At 51.6% G+C, this 24,005-nt stretch overlaps 1 protein-coding gene across 1 annotated transcript in view; it reads right to left on the minus strand.

Moving 5' to 3' along the window:
* LOC128898113 (uncharacterized) overlaps positions 1–15,975 on the minus strand; it is a 29,405-nt gene extending 13,430 nt beyond the window's left edge. The window contains exon 1 of the mRNA XM_054169807.1: positions 15,893–15,975. The gene's annotated coding sequence lies outside the window, so the exon portion shown is untranslated. The remainder of the gene's footprint in view (positions 1–15,892) is intronic.
* Positions 15,976–24,005: the final 8,030 nt, after the last annotated feature.

Consider the following 24,005-nt stretch of genomic DNA (forward strand, 5'->3'; position numbering starts at 1 on the left):
CTTTGCAGTCTGCGTCTCTGTGACGATGCGCGTTCGGCTCGGGAGCGGAAACAAAGAGCTGAGTGCCAACCACAGCCCCACATTCGAGTGCAAAGACTGGGAGCATGTGCACCAACTGGTTCTGCTCAAACACTTCCAAGAATTATTTCAGCATTTATCCAGGAACTCCTTTACAGTGCCCTGGTGATGTCAACAGGCATCTCACATGGACACAACTGCCTCCCTCTAAGGCCTCTTTCTGTCCCCCAAATACAGACTCAAAGAACAGAATCACAGAATCATTTCAGTTGGAAGAAACCTCTCAGATCATCAAGTTCAACCGTTAGCCAGCACTGCCAGATCACCACTGAACCACATCCCTCAGCATCACATCTCCACAGCTTTCAAACCCCTCCAGGGATGGGGACTCCACCACTACCCTGGGCAGCCTGGACAAGCCTTGACAATTCTCATGGAGAACCAGCTTTTCCGGATGTCCAACCTAGACCTCCCCTGCCACAACTTCAGATTGTTTCCTCTCATCTTGTCAGTTGCTTCTTGGAAGAAGAGACTGATCCCAACCTGGCTCCAGCCTCATTTCAGGGACTTGTAGAGAGTCTCAGCCTCCTTTTCTCTAGGCTGAACAACCCCTGTTCCCTCAGTTGGTCCTCACAAGACTCATGCTCCAGATTCTTCATCAGCTTTGTCACTCTTCTTTGGACACAGCGAGCAACAAGTGACAGCCTTACCATGCTCTGACACTGGCGTCAGGGCACAAGCAACCTCGTTCTAGTGGAAGGTGTCCCTGGTCATAGCAGTGGGGTTGGAGCTAGGTGATCTTTAAGGCCCCTTCCAACCCAAACCATTCTATGAAAGCCCCGTGGCTGTGGGGAGGAGCTGCTGGAGATTTCAGTTGTTGTTGAAATGTACTGACTGAGAACAACAAGCTTCTGGTGGCAAACCTTTCACAGTGCCTTCCCAAATATTAGTATTCTCCTACAGTCTGTGTTATTATTTATACACAGTTATTGTTACTTTGTTATTCTCCCTCGGTCTATATTATTATTTACACATTTTCACTTCCCCCCACTCTGTTTTCAGTTCTGCATTATTCTTTCCTTACAGTCTAGATTTTTGGTTACACATTATTCTCTCCCTACAGTCTATATTATTATTCACATCTTCTTCGGCTCTATGGCTTTTTGACCCTAACAAAGGGGTAAGTGTGCCCTTGAGGAGGCCAGAGGAGACACAACTGATGTGGCCACCATTGCTTGCCCAGCCCCATCCTGCTGGCCACGGTGCACAGTGGGGGCACCACCCAGAAGGCGAAAAAGCTCATCAGTAATGATGCTAATTGAACTCGATGTAGCTTCCCTGTGTCCCAAGCCAGCTTCTGCTCCCATCGGAGCGTGGCTGGCTCAAGCGAGGCCCCGGTGCGTGAGCAATGTGAGCTGACAGCCCCTTTGCAGGGAAAAGCCACCTCAGTGAGACTGGCCAGACAGGGGATGTGCTCCTGGTGCCTGCCTACAGCTGCTTGTTTGGTTTGTTAGCTGCACCACGTCGGCAGGGCAGGTCCCCTCCACAAACTCAGGTCTGGAAATCTTGTGGGGTTGTAAGATGTGCATATTTATTGACCAAAACCTCAACCTTTTTTACATGGAGCTGGGCATTTTGTTCCACGCATTAGGGATCATTTTCTGTCACCCTTTGCTACATCCTGTTGAACCTTTTTCAGCAGCAAGTGAAATTATTGCTATAGGTAGCAAGGGAATGAAAAATACATAAGCAGGAAAGGACAGGACCAGTCACCCTGAAAGGACCCATCTCACCCCCTCTGAGGGTGCATCTCCTCATCTCCAAGGATCAGCCCAGCACATCTACATCTTCACCTGGCCTCTAAAACCACAAATTGTTTGGGACCACATGCTGGCACCACCTGGGTTTTGCAGGAAACCACACAGCATGGATAAACAAACCTTGCAAGCATGCGAAAGAACAAACACTAAATTGCCAGCTCATAAAATCACAGAAGTGTTTTGCTTGAAGAGACCTCCAACGCCAAGTCCAGCCACCAACCCAGCACCACCACAGCCATTAAACTGTGTCCCAAAGAGCCACATCCACATGTTTCTTGAACACCTCCAGGAACAGTCACTCCATCATCTCCTTCAGCAGCCTGTTCCATTGCCTGAGTACTCTTGCAGGAAAGAGATTCTTCCTAATATCCAACCTAAACCTCCACTGGCACAATTTCAGGCCATTTCCTCTGGTTCTATCACCTGATACTAGAGAAAAAGGATCAACTCCCACCTCACTCCAACCTCCTTTCAGGGAGCTGTAGAGAGCAATGAAGTCTCCCCTCAGCCTCCTCTTCTCCAGACTAGACAACTCCAGTTCCCTCTGCTGCTCCTCACACAGCTCTGCAAGGCCATGCACCCTGTTGCCGGCAGAGGACCAGCCCATAGCAAGTCAAGAAGCACTTGCTGGTGTTTTCTCAAGGATTAGTTTCCAGCCCTGCTCAGCTGGTGCAAGAGCTACAGAAACTCCCACACTGGAGGCTCAACCTGCCTGCACAGGCAGGGCAGGGCTGGCCCTGGCTCCAGCTCGCTGGCACTGCCAGCGTTTGCAAAACCTGCTGAGTTCTCTGGATGTTGTCCCAGTGCTGTCTCTTTTATCTGGCTGGGGCTAGCACCTGGTACCAAAGCAAAATTGCATCTTGGCTTACAGGCTGGATCTATGCTGCATGCTGACACATTTCCTTCCTATAGTAAAACGTGTGGACTGTCCCATACATAAGCTATATCCCTCCCTTGAAGTAAAAGCTCCTTAAGGAGGCAATCCTTCCTGTCCATCCCACTTGAGAAGCATCAGAAGAACACTGGGAGCTGTGGTCAGACCCAATCATCTGGCATTGTGGCTGCAAAATGCCTGAGGACAGCAGGATGAAGATGGCCAATGTTTTGACAAGTTGCTAGTGCCAGTAACAGCACCTTCCCCTAGCAGTTGTGATTCACCGCTCACGTCAGCGGTGCGGAAAAACTGACCCCTTCTTCCTTCAGAGGAGACAAAAGAAGTGCTTGAGAAAAAGCATTTAACAATGTGGGCTTGTCCAGCAGAAAACCCAAGCAAAGCTCAGTTCCCACAGATGCCAGAGGCATCATCCAGTGATTTTGATCACTCTTGGGCTTCTCCTTGTCTGACTTCAGATGGAATCATAGAATTGTTTTGGTGGGAAAAGACCTTTAGGACGGTCAGGTACAACCCTTAACCCAGCACTGCCAGGTCACTGCTAAACCATGGCCCTCAGCACCACATCTCCACGGCTTTGAAACTCCTCTAGGGATGGGGACTCCACCACTGCCCTAGGCAGCCTGGGCCAGGCCTTGACAACCTTTTTGGGGAAGAAATTGTTCCTCATGTCCAACCTAAACCTTCCCTCGCAGCCATTTCCTCTTGCCTCGCTACTTGTTCCTGGGGAGAACAGACCAACTACTGCCTGGATCCAACCTCCTTTCAGGGGTTTATGGTCTCCCCTCACCTCCACTACAGGTGCTCCCTTCACCCCACAGCAGCATGCTGTCAAGAGCTGTGGTCCCAGTGGAAGCAGGGGAGCCATGGCAGGCATTAGCACAACAGACACTATTTCACAACTACTCACAGCAAGAAAAATCCAGAAGCCCAGCAGTCAGCCTGCCTCCCTGGAAAAGGCAACAACTGGGGAGGGTTGCAAAGAGCTACCCCCAGCACATGGCTGACAGCATCATCTGGGGGTGTGGATCCAGGAACACAGCAGTCACCGCTCTGCCCTGGGCAGGTGATGAAAACAGGTCCAGGGAAGTCAGGAAGCAGGCAGTGAGGGAAGTGCCATGTAGCCAATTAAGCCAAATCCTCTTGATCCTCACATCAGAGGTACACACCCAGGATCACTTTGTTTTCATTCTTTAAAGACAACTGCACTGAGCCACCTGTTTGAGCTGCACATCCTCATCCCACCTCTGGGAAGGCGTACTCCAACTGCCCTCTTCCCTGGCCTTGATGGCAGCTGGATGCAACATCAGAGAAGGGGTGAAGGAAGAGATAAGTGAATTGACCACCTAATTTGGAGCTGGGTATGCTTGAACATGAAGTTCTGACCCATTTTTATAGCAGCATGGCTTCAGACCCTCCAGGCCAAATGTGGCTGTCACTTATCCAGTCCAAATCATCCTCTCCTCATACCCTCAGAGCTAGAAATCACCATGTAAGCCACTTGAGCCTGAACCCCAGCTTGTTAACACCAACAGAAAGAAAGAGCAAACTGACACAAGGCTCTGAAGGCATGTCACTGGACACACCAGATTACTGCTTCTCTAAAAACCCTCCTGCATGCTCAAGACAGCCTGACCATCTCATATGCCCCTAACCAAAGCTCCTACCCAGCTGTGCCCCCTGACTGCCAGGAAGGAGAGTGGCACCTTCAGCATGAAAAATCAGGTAAGTGTCCAAACATTCATTTAGGTGCCTAAATTCCACCCAAATTAGGGATCTCAGCATCCATTCTTGCAACGTATTTATCCTTGGGCAGCAGGGAGTGTACTAAGAACCAGAAGAACGCAGCACAGGGGTTTCTCCAGACACATCTGATCTCCACAGACAACTCCATACCTAAATCCACAGCTTCCAGCAAAAGCTGCACCTCCTTCTGTGGCCTGGGGAAGACAGGCAATGCTTCTGCTTTTCTGAGCAGTATCCCAAGAAGCATCCAGCAATCATGTTCCCTGCCTACAGCACTGCACAGATCCAGGGAGTTGTCCTGCAGCATCCTTCAGTGAAGCTCTTCTCCCCCACAAACACTTCCTTTGTGTTTTCAGCTCTGCCTTATTGAACATGTTTATGCTGCAGCTGTAAACAAAGGTGAGGCTTTCCAGGAATCAAAGCTGGAAAGATTAGAGAGTAATTATCACTCAGAAAGGTCAAACTTGAAACCACACAAACAGACTCCCTGTAGTTATTATAGACAGTTTAGGTGGCTTTGCCCTAGTGCTTCATGGGTGCAAAACCCACTGATTACAATCAGAGCAGCACAACCACACCAGTCTGGATCACACAGGGCTTCCATATAACCCACTTCTTCCTCTCATGCTCTGGTGTCCCCAATCCCTGGGGGGATTTCAAAGCTGTGGAGATGTGGTGCTGAAGGAAATGGTTTAGTGGTGACCTGGCAGTGATGGGCTCATGGTTGGATCTTAAAGGTCTTTTCCAACTTACATGATTCTGTGATTCTAAAATCAAGCCAACCTATTTCTTTTTTCCTTCCCAGGCTGAGAGACCTGGGGCTGTTCAGTCTGGAAGAGAGAAGACTCATAGGGGATCTTATCAGTGTTCATAAATATTTGAAAGGTGGGTGTCAAGGTGGTGGTGGTGCTGGCCTCCTTTCAATGGTGTCCCATAATAGGACAAGGCACAACAGATATAAACAGGAACATAGGAGGTTCCACCTCAACAAAAGGAAAAACTTCCTTCCTATGAGGATAACAGAGGCCTGAAGCAGGTTGCCCAGACAGGTTGTAGAATCTCCTTCTCTAGAGGCTTTCAAGCCTCATCTGGATGCATGCCTGTGTGACCTGCCCTAGATGACCCTTGCTTTGGCAGGCAGGTTGGACTGATCTCCAGAGGTCCCTTCCAACCCCTACCATTCTATTTGATTGTGGAAAGACCCTACCCTACTTAGACTACATTCAGATATTCCTTTTATCATCTATCTACATAGAACTTTGGAATTTAACCCTCCTGCTCAACCCTTCAGCTAGACTAGATGATCTTCAGAGGTCCTTTCCAACCCCTACCATTCTGTGTGTATGAAAAGTTACCCTGGGAAAAGCTGCTCAAAGCTCCTGACTTGGAGCAGGAGAGCCCCTGGGAGAACCCAGTTCCCTGCAAGAGGCTCTTATCACTCTGCTAAAACCAGAGGAGCAATAACAGGAAGAAAATGTTTTGGCAGGACTTACACCACATAAAGTAAACTCACCAGGCACTGCTCTATAAAATCTCACTGGAAAAGACATGCAGCCAGTAGCCCCCATGGCTGTGGTGGGCTCCTGTCCATCAGCCTGCCAGCACTGCCCATAGCATGGAGCCAAGCACAGCATGCTGTGAAAATGCTTGGAGGCCACCACCTCAAGGCCTGCTTCTCCTGACATTCCCCAATTACCTGTAAGTGGATGCAGGGGGTCACTGAGAGATAGGGTGCTGCTCACCTGCTCTCACTGTTGCTGGCATCTTTTCCAGCTGTGATCTACAGAGTGGAGATCAGAGAGCACAGCACACATTTTGGATGTGCTCTGCACCCAGGGACACTGTGAAACTCTGTACAAGAACAGGAGAGACAGTGCCAGACACAACTCTGTGCCGCTCAGAAACCAGTGGATGTTCTCTTCCTCCTTCCCAAGCTCGACAGACGCTGGTGCCGCCCTCCAGCCATCCAGCTGATGGTACTCACAGAAGCACAGAATTGTTTCAGCTGGAAAAGACCTCCAAGATCAAATCCAACAATCATCCTAACACCACCACAGCTATTAAACTGTGTCCCAACGTGCCACATCCACATACTTCTTGAACACCTTCAGGGCTGGGGACTCCAGCATCTCCCTGGGCAGCCTGTTCCAACACCTGAGTACTCTTGCAAGAAAAAAAGTTCTTCCTAATATCCAACCTGAACCTCCCCTGGCACAATTTCAGGCCATTTCCTCTGCTTCCATCACCTGATACTAGAGAGAAGAGACCAACCCCCACCTCACTGCAACTTCCTTCACAGTATCACTAAGATTGGAAGAGACCTTCATCAAGTCCAACCTGTCCCACAGACCTCATGACTAGACCATGGCACCAAGTGCCACATCCAGTCCCCTCTTGAACACCTCCAGGGATGGTGACTCCACCACCTCCCTGGGCAGCACATTCCAATGACGAATGACTCGCTCAGTGAAGAACTTTCTCCTCACCTCCAACCTAAACCTCCCCTGGCACAGCTTGAGACTGTGTCCTCTTGTTCTGGTGCTGGTTGCCTGGGAGAAGAGACCAACCCCTTCCTGGCTACAACCACCTTTCAGGTAGTTGTAGAGAGCAATGAGGTCACCCCTGAGCCTCCTCTTCTCCAGGAGTTGTAACCTTCCTCTTCTTCCTGGGAGTTGTAAAGAGCAATTGTCTACTGTCTACACAAGCAGGGACAGAGGACAAGCACTGCCACGGTGAAGTCCAACATCAACCATTTGGCTGAAGCTGAGAGTCTGGAGGCCCCACAATGGCTCCAGCTGGACGTGCTACTTCATACCACTCCAGCCACACGACCCCAAGCCCAGGGCAGCCCATCACATCGGTGCCATTGTTCTCACACACAATGGGCATTTCTCATACCCCAGAGTGAAATGAGGCAGTTCTAAACTCATTAATGGTTCTCTCAAACAAGACCCCGAGTGTCCAGGAGGCCTCTAGCAGACAATATCAACCCAGTTTCAGCGGGACAGCATCAGCCGCTGCCCCGCACCAGGCTGGCGTAAGAGGAGCAGCAAGAGAAAATGAGCCACGGCAGCTCCCAGTGAGGCTTGTTCAGATGTGTGACACAGGATGGCTCCTGCCAGGCTCCCTGTCCCTCTGCCAGGCTCCCTGTCCCTCCGCCAGGCACGTGCCTTGCACCGCTCGTCACTGCGACCTCAGAGAAGGCTTTTGGTTCACTTCCTCACAGCGGCAAGCAGCAGCATCTGCCACCCTGCTCCCACACAGCCAGCTGAGCCCTGCAATTCAAACGACTGTCTGTAAGCACACATCTTGAGAGGAGCAGCTGAGGGAACGAGGGGTTTTCAGCCTGGAGAAAAGGATGCTGAGGGGAGATCTTCTGGCTCTCTACAACCCCCTGAAAGGAGGTTGGAGCCAGCTGGGGGTTAGTCTCTTTGCCCAAGAAAGGAGTGATGGGACAAGAGGAAACAGCCTCAAGTTGCCCCCGGGCAGGGTTGTCAAGGTCTGGCCCAGGCTGCCCAGGGCAGTGGCAGAGGGGTTTCAAAGCCATGTAGATGTGGTGCTGAGGGACATGGTTTAGTGGTGACCTGGCAGTGCTAATAATTGGAATCAATGATCTTAAGGTCCTCTTCCAACCAAATTATTCTATGAAGGTATCAACACTTCCCTGTATCAGTGAGGGAGCTGGCAGACATCTCCTGCTGGCTCAGCAGAGGGGTGAATGACACCCTCACCATCTGATGCTGCATCAAAGGGGACTCACCTCCTCACCTGCACACATTGGATGCGGCATCTGGACCAAGACCTCCAGCCGCAAGTTCTCTCCCATTACCAGGCAGGTTACTGGAAGCTCTGTGTGTAGAAGTGTTGTCTGCTCGCACAGGCTCTGTGAGACTCTACTGTAGCAGCAAAAGCTCAGCTCTTGGGATGCAGAGATTGCAAAAGCTCCAGGAATTCCACACTTAATTCCAGCCAGGCGTGTGGCAGCAGAGGAATGCCATGCATGTGGCTTCACTCTTTACACCTGCACCACTTTGGTGGTTTCCCTCTATTGGGATGACAGCCAAGAGAATGAAAAACCCAGTGGTGAGGAGGGCACAGAAAGCTTGAGCAGGCAACTCTGACACTGGGCAACCATGCTCATGAATTCAGCCAGCAAAGCTTTCAAATCCTCTGCTGATGGACAGCCAGCAGCCAAAACACAACACTCAGCCCTGCGAGAGAGGACCTGTGGTGTGCACTGGTGAGGAAAGGCGTTTTGCAACTGGGATAGCACAGCCTGGGAATACAGCTATCACTGCCAACCATCAAAGCCACAAAGATTAGTTAAGGGGGGGCAGAGAGGGGGCAGGGAGAGAAAGAAAGAAAGGAAAATCAAGGTGAGAGCAAACACAGGCAGCCCAGTGCTTGCTCCATGGCTCAGATAAGAAACAGAGGCACAGACAGGTTAGCAGGTGTCCTCATCACACCACAAGACCATGGCATGGTGAAGACAGAGCCTGCCATGTGCTGGACCAGCCTGTTTACCCCTGTATGATCCAGTCCACGCACTTTGGCATCTCAAAGGCAGCATACAAGATCATGGAGTCCAACCATTAACCCAGCACTGCAAGGTCACCACCAAACCGTGTTCCTCAGCACCACAACTCCATGGATTTGAAACCCCTCCAGGGATAGGGACTCCACCACTTCCCTGGGCAGTCTGGAACAGGCCTTGACAACCCTCAAGGGGAAAAAAATCATTCCTCACATCCAAACTAAACCTCCCCTGGGGCAACTTGAGGCTGTTTTCTCTCATCCTATCACTTCTTACTTGGGAGAAGAGCCTGACCCCACCTGGCTCCAACCTCCTTCCAGGGAGTTGTGGAGAGCCAGAGGGTCTCCCCTCAGCTTCCTTTTCTCCAGGCTGAACAATCCCAGTTCCCTCAGCTGCTGCACACAAGATTTGTGCTTAAAGACAGTAGAGTTGAAGGGCTCAGCTGGGTTTGTGGGAGCAGGGTGGCTGATTTTGCATCACTCAACACATCACCCACAAGCAGAGCTGAGATCACCCCTAGGTGATCCTGCTTTTGCTGGGGGATTGGACTCGATCTCCAGAGGTCCCTTCCAACCCCTACCATTCTATAATTCTATATAGGATCACAATCACAGAATGCCAGGCTGGAAGGGACCCCAAGGACCACCTGGTCCAACCTTTCTAGGTGATGGTGTAGTCAAAATGAGCTGGCCCTGCACCCTGTCAAGCTGAGTCTTTACACTGAGCAGTGTAGGAGAATCCACTCCTTCCCTTGGGAGATGATTCCAACATTTAACTGTTCTAATGGGGAAACATTTTCTTCTGGAGTCCAACTGGAATCTCCCCAGCAGTAATTTGTACCCATTGCCTCTTGTCTTTTCTACCTGACCTCTTGTCAAAAGGGAGTCTCCATCCTCCTGGTAGCCACCTTCCATGAAAGCTGCAAACTGCACTGAGGAATCACATCCTGACTCTGTTTTCCCTCCAATTTTTCCTTAACGCTGAAGATTGTGATGGAAAAAGCTAGCAGTGAATTTGAGCAGAAACACAGGGATCTGGGCTAAGTGTGAACTCCAGCCCCGAGCTTTGCCTCCCCGCTGGCAGCCCTGGATACTCCACAAAATCCTTTTAAACACAGCGAGACACTTTGGGATGTGAGCAAGCCCGACTCCTGCCCTTGCCCCAAACAATAGGCTCTGCAATAATGGTGCAACCAGAATTTCCTGTGCAGCCGTGCACGCCAGCTCCCAGGACAAAACACCATGGGAAAGAGCTGCCACGAGAAAAGCCTCTCTGCAGAGCACCAGGGCAGCTCCTTCAGGCTCCTGGGCACAGGTTTTTTTTACAATGAGCAAAGCACAACCAACCAAGTCCAGACTGGGAAGGAGGCAAAACCACACCAGTAGCTTGAAACAGAAGCTGTCCAGCTTAGGGATGGCTGTGGGTAATTAATTCTCACACCAAGGCTTTTGCAACATCTGGATGCAGCTTTCTCTCATGGATGTTTCACTACTCTGAGCAGCCCTTGTGAAAACTCCACATCAGGAAGGGCTGATTTGGAAGGCTTCAATCTCAGCTCAGCTGGGGTGAGTGTCATTGCTCTCACAGTGTGGGAAGCTCAGGAGCAGGGCTGGCCCAGTGCATCTCTCACAACAAGGTAACTGGTCCACAGATGGCACAAGTACCAGCAAGACATGAGCAACTACTGGCCCTGTATCAGACACCAAGGAGTAGTGACTGCATTCAAAATGCTCCAGTGTTGACATATGGAAGCTTCTACCAAGAACGAGGGGTCAAAATGGATTGCAACCCCAGGCACAGAAGCAAATGAGAACCTCCTACAGCAAAACAAGACCTGGGTACTCCACAGCTGTGCTGGGCTCCAGGATTTGAGAGATGGGGAGAGTTATCAGTGAAGCAGGAAAGAACTAACCAGTGTACTCAACACAAATACCACCAGCATCCTGCTCTGAGCCCAAGAGCTTTCTGCCTTTCCACCTGACAGCACCATAGAAGACCTATAGGCTTGAAGCTGCAAACATCACATGCTTGGGCTCTCCCTCCTCAGTCCAAGGACTTCCAGTCCTCCTCAGCTGGAGGAGATGCAATGTTCAGCATGCAACAGAGGGTGGGGGACCAACCTCCCACACACAACATCTTTCTATATCTCATCATTATCATCCCTCCAGCTCTACTTGCAACACTTGTCATCAAATGCTGATGTCATGCAGATTTCTATACCTATTCTCAAAGAAAGGCAAAAGTCACTTCTGAGAGGTTTATTTTCAGTCCTGAAGTTACTTATCTGCATTGGATTAGAGACTCCCCTGCAGCCTGCGGTGAAGGCCACAGTGAGGCTGGCTGTGCTCCTGCAAGCCCTGGAAGGTCATGGTGGAGCAGATATCCCCCTGGAGGACCCCATGATGGAGAAGGTGGGTGCACCCAAAGGAGGCTGTGACCACATAGGGAAACCCATGCTGGAGCAGGCTCCTGGAAGGACTTCTGGCCCATGGAGACAGAAGCTCACGCTAGTGCAGGTTTGCTGGCAGGATGTGTGATCCCATGCACGGTTCATGCTGGAGCAGTCTGTTCCTGAATGACTACACCCATGGAAGGGACTTGCAGCAGAGAATTCTTGAAGGACTAATGTTGAAGCTCATAAAGGACTGTCTCCTGTGAGAGGGTCCCCACATTGGAGCAGGGCAAGACAGGGAGGAATCCTACCTCTGAGAAAGAAGAAGGAACAGAGGCTGTGGGCTCCAGATAGGGCAATGCCCTCTTTCCATATAGAAAAAGCACAGCAACCACATGCAAGAATCAAAGCAGCACGAAGCTCATGGAGCTCAACCTACAGCAAAAAAACCCACATTTACTACCAGATGCTTGGAAAACACATTGTTAAGTGGCTTCATTCCCATCTGAACATGAGGAAAAAACTCTTTGATGTGAGGGTGCTGGGGCCCTGGAGCAGGCTGCCCAGAGAGGTTATTGAGTCTCCTTCTCCAGAGAGATTCCAAAACCACCTGGACATTGTGATCCTGGGCAAGCGGCTGTGGGTGACCCTGCTTTACCAAGGGGGTTGGACTAGATGATCCCCAGTGGTCACTTCCAGACCCCAGCATGCTGGGAGCCTGTGAAAAAGAAACCAAACACCATTCCAGGAGTTCTAATTTCAACAACCACAGGCTGAAGCAGACAGGAAACTGCTCTCCCTGCACTCAGCTCTTGCATGCAACGCCCCAAAATTCATTCACCAGCATGCAGGTGCACAATGATCTTCTTGTACCACTGAGGCACCAAGGAACTCTTGTCCAAAAAGCTGTGATTTCCAGATGAGCATCACTTAATTACTAAGCTAAGATGAGACTCGGTGTGGCCCTGGACAGCCTGACCTAGTTGGAGATGTCCTTGCTCACTGCAAGGGGGCTGGACATGATGAATCTTGAGAGTGCCTTCCAGCCCAATGAAACCTGTGAATCTTCCTGCTACCAAATTCCTTTATGCTGTTAGCAAAATGCCCCCTTCTGGCAAATCACAACTCAGGTTTCTGGGTTGGATCCCGCAGATGAAGAACACGTCAATAAATCTGTCACCGGACCGAAAATTAAGGCTGCGTCCTCGTGTCAGCACCAAACACAGAAATAACCTCTTGCCACAGACAGCTATTGTGTGTTTGATGCAAAAAGGCCAAATACAACAAATCTGCAAGAAAAAAAGCCCTGCACAAACCCAAGCTGGTCACGCTCACGCCCTGAAACGCAGCTGGCAAAAGGCCACTGGGCCAGATGCACGTTCAGATCGCTGGTTCGTGGTGCTGGCAGGAGCCTGGCTCGTGGAGAAATCCAGGGTGGAACAGCACCCACAACACCAAGGTACTTTGTTTGCTCCTATTTCTCCTCTATTTTACCCATTTTTCACAGAAGGGTTTGGGTTGAATGGGACACTGAAGATCACCTAGTTCCATTCCCCCTGCTACAGGCAAGGACACCTCCCACTAGAGCAGGTTGCTCAAAGCCTCATCCAACCTGGCCTTGGACACCACCAGGGAGGAGGCATCCACAACCTCCCCGGGCAGCCTGTTCCAGTGTCTCCCCACCCTCACTCTAAAGAATTTGTTCATAATCTCCAGTCTAAATCTGCCCTCTTCCTGCTCAAAGGCATTCCCATTTATGGGAGGCTTCTCTTTACTGCAAACATTTGGGGAAGTCTTTGGGATCCCAAGACACAAACAAACAGCCAGGTAACCCCAGCAGTTACTCGTGTAACTGCTCCAAGCATAGCGAGGTTGCAGTAATTAGCTGCAGTGGTTTTCAGCTCATCCTTGGGATTCCCCAAACTATTTCTTAGAGGTCTTACCAAGGTAAATCCAAAAGCAAAACCTGTCCTTGTGTTTCACCTGAAAGTTTCACACAAGCCTGCAAGCTGAAAAGAATGCAAAACCACTGAACAGGATGGTTGAGGGCAATTAGTGCTCAGGAAAACAAGCAGTAGCAGAAGACTACCCGAGCTTGAGGACAGGATGGAAAGAAATAACATTTCTAACAGGTATGGAAAGAACCAAAAATAGAGCAAAGGGTTGGAAAAGCCAACCCAGTGCACTTGTGGCTTTTAGCATCTGGGATCAGGAACTCTCCAGGGGGGCGGATCCAATGACCTCCTGAGGTCCCCTTCCAACCTCCAATACACTGTGATACTTCCCAGACACATCTGCTCAAGGTAGACCTCTCCCCAGTGCTTCCAGCTTAACTGATCAGGACACTCCTGCAAAGGAGACTATTCTCCTTCCCCTCCTTGCACACATACATGCAAATCACCTGGCTTCTTCCTCCCCTCACCCTGCCCCCCGCCCCAGCAGCTTCTCTACTTGGACCACCTCATACCAAAGTGATCATGTCCTACCCATACAAGCAATGGGCACCAGCAAGAGTTCCAGTTAAAGAGCCCCACCAGCAGCCAGGCAAACTCCTAGGCTGTGACATGGATCTCCCCTTGAAGGAGGAGATCAGAGCAGCAAGCTCACTACAGCCTCCCTGAACAAAAGAGCCCCTCCTGCAGCCACACAGCCACCAGTCTTGCCCCATGTCCCCACGACAGCAGGGACCTCAGCCACTGGTGACAGGGGAGGACACAAGGTTTTGCTGTCAACATATAACCACTCCCCTGTCCCAATATGACAGCTCCAGTCGGTGCTTCTTACAGCAACGCATAGAAATCTTAGGACAAAAGGAAACTGCCTCAAGTTGCACTAGGGGTGGCATAGGTTGGACAGGAGGAACCATTGCTTCCCCTTGAGGGCTGTCAAGCCCTGGCCCAGGCTGCCTACGCAGCGGTGGAGTCCCCATCCCTGGAGAGGTTTCAAAGCTGTGTAGGTGTGGTGCTGAGGGACATGATTTAGTGGCGACCTTGCAGTGCTGCGTCAAGGGTTAGACTCGATGACCTTAAAGGTTTCTCCCAACCAAAACAGTTCTAGGATTCCAAATCAAGTTCATTAACTCCAGCTGTGCATGAGGGTGTGAGGAGAAACTGCACCACAGCATGGAAAAGAAAATTCAGCACTCCAAGTCTCTGCCCGGTCACTTGGTAAATCAGTAACCAAATGCCACCCCCGTGAACCACCCCACCAGCAGGGCAGCCCCACTGCCGCTCTGCAGCGCCTCCAGCAAAGCTCCAACCTGGACCGGGACAACTTAACTTACTTCAACAGCCATACGTTTGGCACTTTTCTTTTCCCTAGCGAAGACAGCACGGAGGGAGTGAGCAGCATTCCATAAATACTTGATTTAGACAGCTACAGCATGTTTGGATCCAGCTCACTGGCCGCAGAGGGAGGTTTCGATAACCTGTGACCAACCCAACTTTAATCCCCGTGTGATGGGACTTGTGCACCGCAGCCCAGCCTGGCAGAGCTGGCATCACTTGGGGAAAGCGCTGTGCCCTGTCTGATAATAAAAGGGAGAGGCAGGGAGGTTCTATCAGCTAATAATCCCTGGATTTTGAAACATCTAATAAACGTTCAGGTGTGAAGCAGAACCACAGAGGTGGAGATCAGCACGGCATCAACCAGGAACCCTCTAACCAGGCTCTGTAAACAGATGACTAAGTCTTTCTCACCGAGGTTGCCCCATTAACTTCCCCAGAACTACTCAAACCAGTCAAGATTGAACCCTCCCTATCAAAATCCATTCACTACAGCCAACTGAAATACGCCCCGGGACTCAAATATCCACCGAACCAAGCTGGGGGAGCACTGACCCAGTTAATGGCCAGTTCACACGAGTGTAAACTGGGATAAAACGACCGAAATCTGACAGAGCGAGCCAGGACCCTGAGGGCAGAAGGTGCCATCACTTTCCTTTGTATTCTCTGCCGGTAAACGTGTTTCCACCCTCCACGCACAGGTACCTGGGGGGCAGACCCTCCCCAGTCCCCGGTAGAAGCACAACATTCTGATTAGTTTGCAAAACAAAATCTGCGTAATATAAAATCAGACTTTTTTTTGATCGCAGACCAGAATCAGGCTTGCAGTAGGAAGTTCAACTTCAAGGTGGTACTTCCTCAGCAGCTCAAAGAAAACAAAGAAGCGAACACCAAAAAAAAAAAACCCAACCACCAAACCCAAACCAAAAACCACCCCCAAAAAGCCCCATTTTGTTACACAGCATTTTTTTGCCAGCTAATCTGAATTTTGCGCTTACAGCGGGGGCTGAGGAGGTTCTACGCCGCAGGTACCTGGGCTAGAGGGGGGACGTTTATCAGCTAGGAATACAAAGAAAAGTAGTAGAACCCTCTCGTCCTGAGGGTCCTGGTGCCGGAGGTGCCGCTGCTCCCGACCCAGCCCCGCAGACAGGAGCGGAGCACCCCGCAACGGAGCTGCTGCGGTCCCGGTCCCCGTCCCGCTCTTACCTCACCGCATGGCCTCGCCGCCTCACACACACACGGTCCCGGAGCCGCTCCGCTGAGCCTCTTGGAGTTGAAATGTAAAAAAAAAAAAAAAAAAAAAGGAAAAAAAGAAGAAGAAAAAAAAAAAAAAAGAAAAAAAATTCCGGGCAATTTTTAAAGAAGGCGACAAATGGTGCCAAGTCCTCCGACAGCAGCGAAATCAAAGCCAGCAGGCACCGGGGGTGCCACCGCCATGCACGGCCCCAGCCGCCCCCGGGACCTGCCTCCCGCCGCCGTCCCGGCTCCTGCCCGGGGAGCGCTCCCCGCCTGCCGCGGCCCAGGACCCCCCGGCCCCGGGCCCGGCGGCAGCGGCGGAGCGCTCAGAGGGCGGCGGGGTCCGCCCCGGGCCAGGCCCCGGGGGCCGGCGGGCGCCCGCGGGCAGCGGGGCGCGGGGGGTGCCCGCCGAGGCCCGGTACGGGCCCCGCTGTTGCTGCTCCGCTACCGGGCATCCCCCGCAGCCCAGCCCCGGTCCCGTCGGGGCCCGCCCGGCGCCGGCCGCTGCTCGCCGCGCCCGGGAGCTGCCCGAAAAGAATAATAATAATTTGATTTAAAATTAAAATAAAACAAAACTTCAAGACTTGGGGGGTTCCCTTTTTTTTTCTTTTTCTTTTTTTTTTTTTTTCTGGGGGGCTGCAGACGGTGCCCGGCCCGGCTGACAGCGGGAGCCCCGGGGGGAAGCTTTGCTCCGCCGCTGCGGTGAGAAGCCGGAGCCGGTCCCGCTCTGCACGCCCCGCCGGCTGCCTGCGCGGCACCGCCCGCCCCCCGCGCCGCGCCTGCCCCGGGAACGGCGGCGGCGGCCGGGGGGGTGGTGGCCGGGAAGGAAATGCGAGGGGAGAAGGGGCTTGGTCGAGGGGAAGGAGCTTTTCGAGGGTGCTGACCCTGCTCTCCTGGCCCGCGGCGGGTGTTTCTCTCCCCCACACTTCCACGATAACAATCAGAGGAAGCTACGTTTGCTACCAGGACAAGGTGACAACACCAGCACCCAACAGTCCCAGTCCATGGGGAAACCAAGGTGCTGGAGCTCGGCATGAAGGTATAAGCACAAAACCGGGCATGCCACGGCCACATCAAGTGCCCATGGCCACCTCTAGGCTCTTCCACGGGGCCACGCAGGCCGTTAGCCCAGTTTTGCAGGTGCTAGCAATCAAAAGATCCTTTACCTCAGGCGTAGTCAGACCAACAAACATCGGCTTTCAGCATACCTGCTCCACCACCGTCTCCCCTAGTCTGTACGGGAGGATTTAAAAACCTACCTGAGTTTTATCCAGGCTCCTCATTCCTGAACAGAGTTGTCATCATGAGCTGGACTCGCTGTTAACGTCTTCCCAGATAACTCCGTAAGACCACTGCTTCCTCCACCTTTCCTCTTTCTCTCTCTCACACAGATGACCTTGCCTGCAGCCACAAGCCCACCTGGCCACTATTAGCTGATTTTTCTTTGGCCAGGTGCTACTCATTTTGCAAACCAGGCACACCTGTTGAAGCAGCACCAAACTTCATCATCTCCGTCCCAAACCCCACACAGGTGGAATCGCAGAGTGATTTGGATTGGGCGGGACCTTAAAGCTCATTTAGTTCCAACCCCCTGCTGTGGCCAGCTTCAGCTCGAGCAGGTTGCTCAGACCCCACCCACCCAACCGGACCTGTAATGTTTCCAGGGATGAGGCATCCATAACTTCTCTTCGCATGTTTCAGCACCCTTGCAGAAAAGGCTTTCATCCTAATGCCTGATCTAAATCTTCCCTCTTTCAATGTATAAACCAATACCCCTCATCTTGTCTCTACACTTCTGGTGAAGAGCCCCTTCCCATCTTCCTGGTTAGTCCCTTTTAAGCCTTGAAAAGCCACAGGTAGGTCTTTCTGGAGCCTTCTCTTCTCCAGGCTGAGCAATCCCAACTTCCTCAGCCTATCCTTATAGCAGAGACCACACCATTCAGCTTGGTATCATCAGCAGACTTGCTGAGGGGGCCCTCAATCCCACTGTCAAACTCATCTTCCCCTTTCCACCCCAGAAAAACACCCCTTGAGAAAAATAACTTCCAAGCAGTACTGTCTGAAAGCTTCTAATGATGCAGCAAGACTCTCCCACCCCAGCCACACGTCGTCCTCCCCACCTCTTTGAGGAGCTCCTGTACACCCAACGGTGCTCCCAGTCTGAAGGTGCTCTTGCATGGATAAACAAACTCACACAAGTAAAGGAGTTGCTTTTGTCAGAAGAAACACTCTTTCTAACCTTAAAAACACGGGAGGGAGATGAAATCCTTATTTATGCAAAGCTCAGTGTGTTTAATTGCTGCTTTTCCACTGTGTGTAATCGGTGGTTTAAGTTATATTTGCTGTGTTTGGCAGGGAGAAGCAGGTGTGAGCAGTGGAAAGAGGCTGGGATTAATGGGGTAACCACAATTAAGTGTAACTGGGATCAGCTCACCATATCAATCCCTCCCTCCATGGAGCAGCACCTGTTTTCATGATTCTTTCAGTGATGCATCAAACTGCTTTGGGCACAGACAGCTAAAAGTCCCTCAACTTTTTGCACCTTCAACCCATCCATGGAGAGTTAACCTGAGGGCCAAAAGTTCACTCCCATTGCTCCAGCACTCCCTGCAAAAACACATACCTATCCCACCCTGACTTGGGGCAGAGCTGAGATGCCTTCATGCCACAGAGCTTGTGTTTCACTTTTTACTGCAGAGATTTGTCGACATACCTGAAAGCAGGATGGATCTGAAAGAGAAAAGCATCAGCAGGCAAAACTGGCTGCCCTTGAAGTCTTCATTTTCCACAGGAAGAGTGAGATCTTGAGAGTGCTCATCAAGCTACAGCATCACTGAATGGCAGGGGTTGGGAGGAGATCATCCAGTCCAAATCAGCAGCCGGTGGGATTTGGCTGGGCCACCAACAGCTTGGGCAAGGACCAGGGCTAGCAAAAACTGGCAGCTAGCTGGGGCCATAGACAAGGTGGTGTCCCCCTCAGTTGCCATTCCTTCCCACCCTCAACACCTCTCCCCCAGCAGATCCCTCACTTCAAATACCATCATAGCTTCACAGAGTTATTTAGTTTGGAGAAGACCCTTAGGATCATCAAGTCCAACCATTAACCCAGGATCAAGGACATTACTGCCCTGGGGCTGCCTAAATATGACTCCCTCAGTATGCTGGCAGTGAGAAGAAACCAAAGCAAAAGCGATAAGGGATGAGGAATTAACAGCTTCTTGGAAACCCAAAGCAGGCATCAGAAGCTGGGCTGCTGCGGGGAGCTCAGCCCTGTGGCAACACAAAAGCAGCTCAGCAATCACCACATGCCTGGTCAAGGAGACCTCAAGCATCTACAGGGCTTCAAATTTAAAGACTGGGCTGGGAATGGGTTGAAAATGTCCCTGTTTGAGAAGAAATGGGCCATATATTCTAGTGCAGGGATGCCCAGTCCTGAGGATGTTACCCCATCCCATAAAGTCCTTTCTGCTTTCTATAATCAACCCACTATCGGTCCCCTAGCTCTCTAGTGTGCACTGAAAGCAATGAAAACACAAGGTCATAGAATCATAGATGCTAACTTTTTAATTCAGGCACCCTGACCAGGTGCTTCAGGCTCCTCCTCTCCTTCCAGAAGGGTTAAGTGCACCGTTTATTTCTTATCTTCTTCAAGCAGTATCTTGTTAATTGTCTCCTTTGCTTTTCTATTACATTTAGTTCAGCTGAGAGAGGATCCCTGGCCACATCACCCTTTCACCAAAGCTGGGCATCAAATCAGGTTGCTTGCAGGCAGAGGATGGGATCTCAGCCTATCCTCACAGCAGAGGGGTTCCAGTCCTCCCACTATTGCTGTGGCCTCCTCTGGCAGGTCCATGTCTGTGCTGTGCTGATGATTCCAGAGCTGGCCCCGGCACTGCAGGTGGGATCTCAGCAGAGCAGAGTGGAGCAGAGGGGCAGAAGCCCCTCCCTTGACCTGCTGGTGATCTTGGCTTGCAGTCTCAAAGGACACAGGCTCTGGGAGACAAAGTCCAAGACCCAATTTTATGATCCATTTCAGTGACCTGTAGGCCAGGCAAGACAGCCCAGGGATAGCCTGGGGACGTGAATGGGGACAGCTTCCACTCTGCCAGCATGATGCTGTGCTAAGAACAGTGGGCTGGAAGATACAGCCTGGTGCCCAGCAGCATCATTTAGTCTACCTTTTAAACAAAGCCCAGCCCTGCAGCTTTAGTGACACCATAGCATGGTGCAGCAGCAGCAGCAGGAGCCTCATCTGCCCCATGGCAGGACAAATGAATGCCCTCACCCTGGAGTTAGCACCTCCTCGTTGGAGGGTTTGGTTTTCTTCCAAGTTCCAAGGGCACATCCAAGACAAAACAGTCCCCCTATGGCAAGAGATTGGAAACTTTTTTTATCTCCTATTTGAAGTTTTAAAGGCTGGAGGATGGGGCAGAGAAACCTTCTGCTCTTGAGCCCATCAGCAAACCACACTCATTAACTCCAGATTCACACCATTATGAGGGTTCGTTAATGCTCCTTGTCCCCCTTTCACCAAACCTGCTGGGTTTATTCATGGGTGACTTCTAATCTTGCCCTGGGCCTTGCTTGTTCCTCATCTGCAAGTGTAATTGGGTAGGGAGGGGAAAGAGAGCCTGGGAGCCGTGTTCCTGGACCTACACAGGAGGCTTCACAGCAGCTTCACACCCTGCGGGTGGCAAACCACAGATGGAAGAAAATTAAGGATGGGAAACCTGGAGGAAAGGCTGGGATCCCCAAAGTGAGAGCTGAGCACAGGGCACATAACTGGTGTGGCTCCACTTCTGCAGGATCTCATATGACTCTCACCCTGCTGCAGTCCCTGGCTGATCCTCCATAACTCTGCAGAAAGTTCGACAGATGCACTTTCTTGCCATCTCCACTCCACTGGCTGGTGCTTCCCAGGGCAGGTTTTGCCCTCCTGCAGCACCACTGACTTGCTGCTCTAGTTGCAGAGGTTTGTACTTTCGTCTGCTCAAGCATCCACCACTCAGGTCTCCTTCCACCCCCATTTCTGCCCTCCACAGAGCACGGTGTAGACTTCAGCTCCATACATTATGGCTCTTCAACTCCCTTAGGGCTGTGCCCTGCAGCAGGTTTGGCTCCATCCAGGAACATATTCAGGAGGATCTTGTCTTAACAAGAAACCAACTGGCAGAAGGGCAAACAACAACAAGAGTTAGCACACACACACACACACCCCAGCCACTGCTCAGCACCACAAAGCCACCCCGTGGAGATGGCAATGTTTCTCCCACCCTCTTGTGAAAACAGATGGGCACTTTTGACAGCAGCTCCACAGGGTTTGGGATTCGGAGGTTAGGCTGCTCCTTGCTGAGGGCTCAAACCCTGTGCCCAAGCCTCCTGCCCCGAGCACCTGAGAGAACATCCCCACCAGCAGCCTCCCCAGCTACCTGCAGCCATGAGGCCACCTGGGGAAGAGTAGGACTGCTCAGCAGTAACACAGACAAGGTGGGAAAGGAAAGTGGGAGCTTTTTGCAGTTGCACCCGAGGCAAACGTGTGCCTGAAGCTGGCAGAGCAGAGCCCATGTGCTGCTGGTCCTTGGAGCTGCAGGAAGGGACTCATCATCAGAGCCACGGTGTGGGAAGGCTGTCCTGTTGTGTCACCTCAGAGCCTGTCCTCTGTGCACCACCTGGTTTTCCAGTCTCCACCTACCACAGAGCTTTCACATAGGACTGGGAGGGAACAACACTGAGAGGTAGATGCCCCATCCCTGGAACCATTCCAGGTCAGGTTGTTTGGAGCTCTGAGCAACCCGTTCCAGTTGCAGATATCCCTGCTGACTGCAGGGGGTCGGACTGGATGAACTCTAAAGGTCCCTTCAACCCAAACCATTCCACCATTCTATGAACAGTGCCCCAAAATCCACAAGTAAGGATACCCTTTCTCCTTTCCCCCCAAGGAAAAGCCCCTAGACCCCTCTCCTCTTTCTAAGCTGCTCCAACATGCCTCAACAAGCCTTTGCTCTCTTGCCATCCCCACAATCCCTATTTCTTTAAACACCTTTTCCACAAACTGAGCTCTCCCAGAGCTGTCCTCCAATCCCTGAGTCCAGGCTGGGCTGGGCAAGAAGGGCAGGGAGCAACAGGCAGGGCCCAGAACACCAAGTAGGAAAACATGGAAACATTTCCACCTATTAACTTCATTTCCTTCATTTCCTCCAGCCCAGCAGCCTCCTTGGTGGGTTATTAATAGCACGTTGCAGAAGAACACTGGGGCTGATCCAGCCTCCCAGCACCCTTCCATGCCCAGGAGGGGACAATGCCAGTGGGATCCACTCATTAAATGCCCAGAAAAATCCATGTGCCATGCCAAAAGCCCCTCAGGAAAAGAGCATTGAGGATAGATCTGAGTGATACCCAGGTTCTTGCTGCTTGCCCAGCTCAGGATGCTGGAAACCACATTTTTAACATCAAACCTCCTGAAGCCTCATTAATTTCTCTTTGTGGAGGAGGAGGATACACTTTCCTGTGTCTACAAAGCAAATGGTGTTGGGAGACAGGGCAGCAGAAGGAGCAGAGGGGAAGCAGCCAAAAGCGAAGCTGCTGCCCAGGTCAGGAGCTTGTCCCAGCAGCACCCACAAAAGCCGAAACCCCAACAGCTCCACCACTCCCAGGATGGAGGAGGCTTCCCTTGCAGATTTCTTAAAGAACATCTTTTAACTCAAGAGGTGGCCTTTTGAGCAAGCAATGGATAAGACAGAACGAAGCTGGATACTTGTGAGGCAGGCAGGGAGGTTTTGGGTCCCCAGCAGCAGCTTTGTGACTGATGTGCTGCCCAGGATGAGCTGGCAAGAGGAAAGGGGGACTCCTCTGCAGCCCCTCAGTGACGTAACTGGGACCAAAAGCTGTTTCCCCACCAGCTCCCAAGGCCTCCAGGTCTTTCCTCAGGGAGAGGAACAATTCTCTCACCCCAGCCCAGCTCCCCCATCACTGGGATGCCAAACCATTAACCCAGTTAAGCAGCTCTGCTTCAACCAGTCCCGACGTGCAGGCTGGCGCTGGGCATGATCTCCAAGCGCAGAAGCCAGGAGCAGCCCCGGGGAGATTTCTGCAGCGTGACTCATGCCCACCCAGTCCCAGAGCAGCTCGTGGAACTGAGCAAAGCTGCCCACAGCCCAGCAAGGCTGGAGCCCAGCACAGCTGCCAGCCAGCCCTCACTGCTGGGACAGCTCCTGCTCATGGTAATCACACCAGTGAGGAGCTTGGGACAACAGTACTGCCAAACTCCAGTGAAGACACAGAAGAGCTGGGAAACAGAGGAGTGCTGGCAGAGACCCTACTCACCTCTGGATCCTTCAGAAATAATCCCCAAGGACCCTTTTCCTCGGTAGGTTCTGCAGGCTGCTTCAGCAGGCAAGGACAGAAGGAGGTGTGGAGGAGACAGGACAGAAGACCCAGCAGCTGGACAAAACACTGCAGTGGATTTTAAGCCTGGAAGAAAGAATTTTATTTTTCCAGCATGCCCTGACTCTCTGGAGCTGTGGAATATCACCTGCTGATGGCTGCTGACCTGGAGATGCTGCTGAAGGGAAAACCAGCACTGGAGAAAACACACAATTAGAAACAAAGCCTTCAGAGCAACGGAGAGTGGGCCACCCCCCTGGCAAAGCTCCCCTAGATGCCAACTAACCTCTGAAACCCCTGGACTTCGTGTTTTTGTGGGAGATGGAGACCCTTGCAGTCCAAAACCAGCTGGTTGTTGACTCTGAAAGCTGCATGTGCAACCAGGCAAGTCATACTCAACAGTATCAATCTCACTTCAAACAAGCATTGATTCTGGAGCTGAAAAACTGGTGATTTATTCATCTCGCCACAGAAGCACTCAGTTCCGTTTCCCACCAGCTCCTGCTCAGCTGCCAAACCCATTGCCTTGGACAAAAATCACTCTCATTTGCTCTGGGAAAGAATGGAAACAGTATTTCCTGATGGCACCAGCAATGGGGTCATGCTCCTTTCTAGGGGAGGCTGGGTGGTGGGACAGCTGCTGAGGTCATGTTAGCACAGTTTTAAAGCCAGTCCCAAAAATGCCTCTTCGTGGCCACCT

This window comes from Dryobates pubescens, chromosome 18 (assembly GCF_014839835.1).
Source record: "Dryobates pubescens isolate bDryPub1 chromosome 18, bDryPub1.pri, whole genome shotgun sequence".
Lineage (NCBI taxonomy): Eukaryota > Metazoa > Chordata > Aves > Piciformes > Picidae > Dryobates > Dryobates pubescens.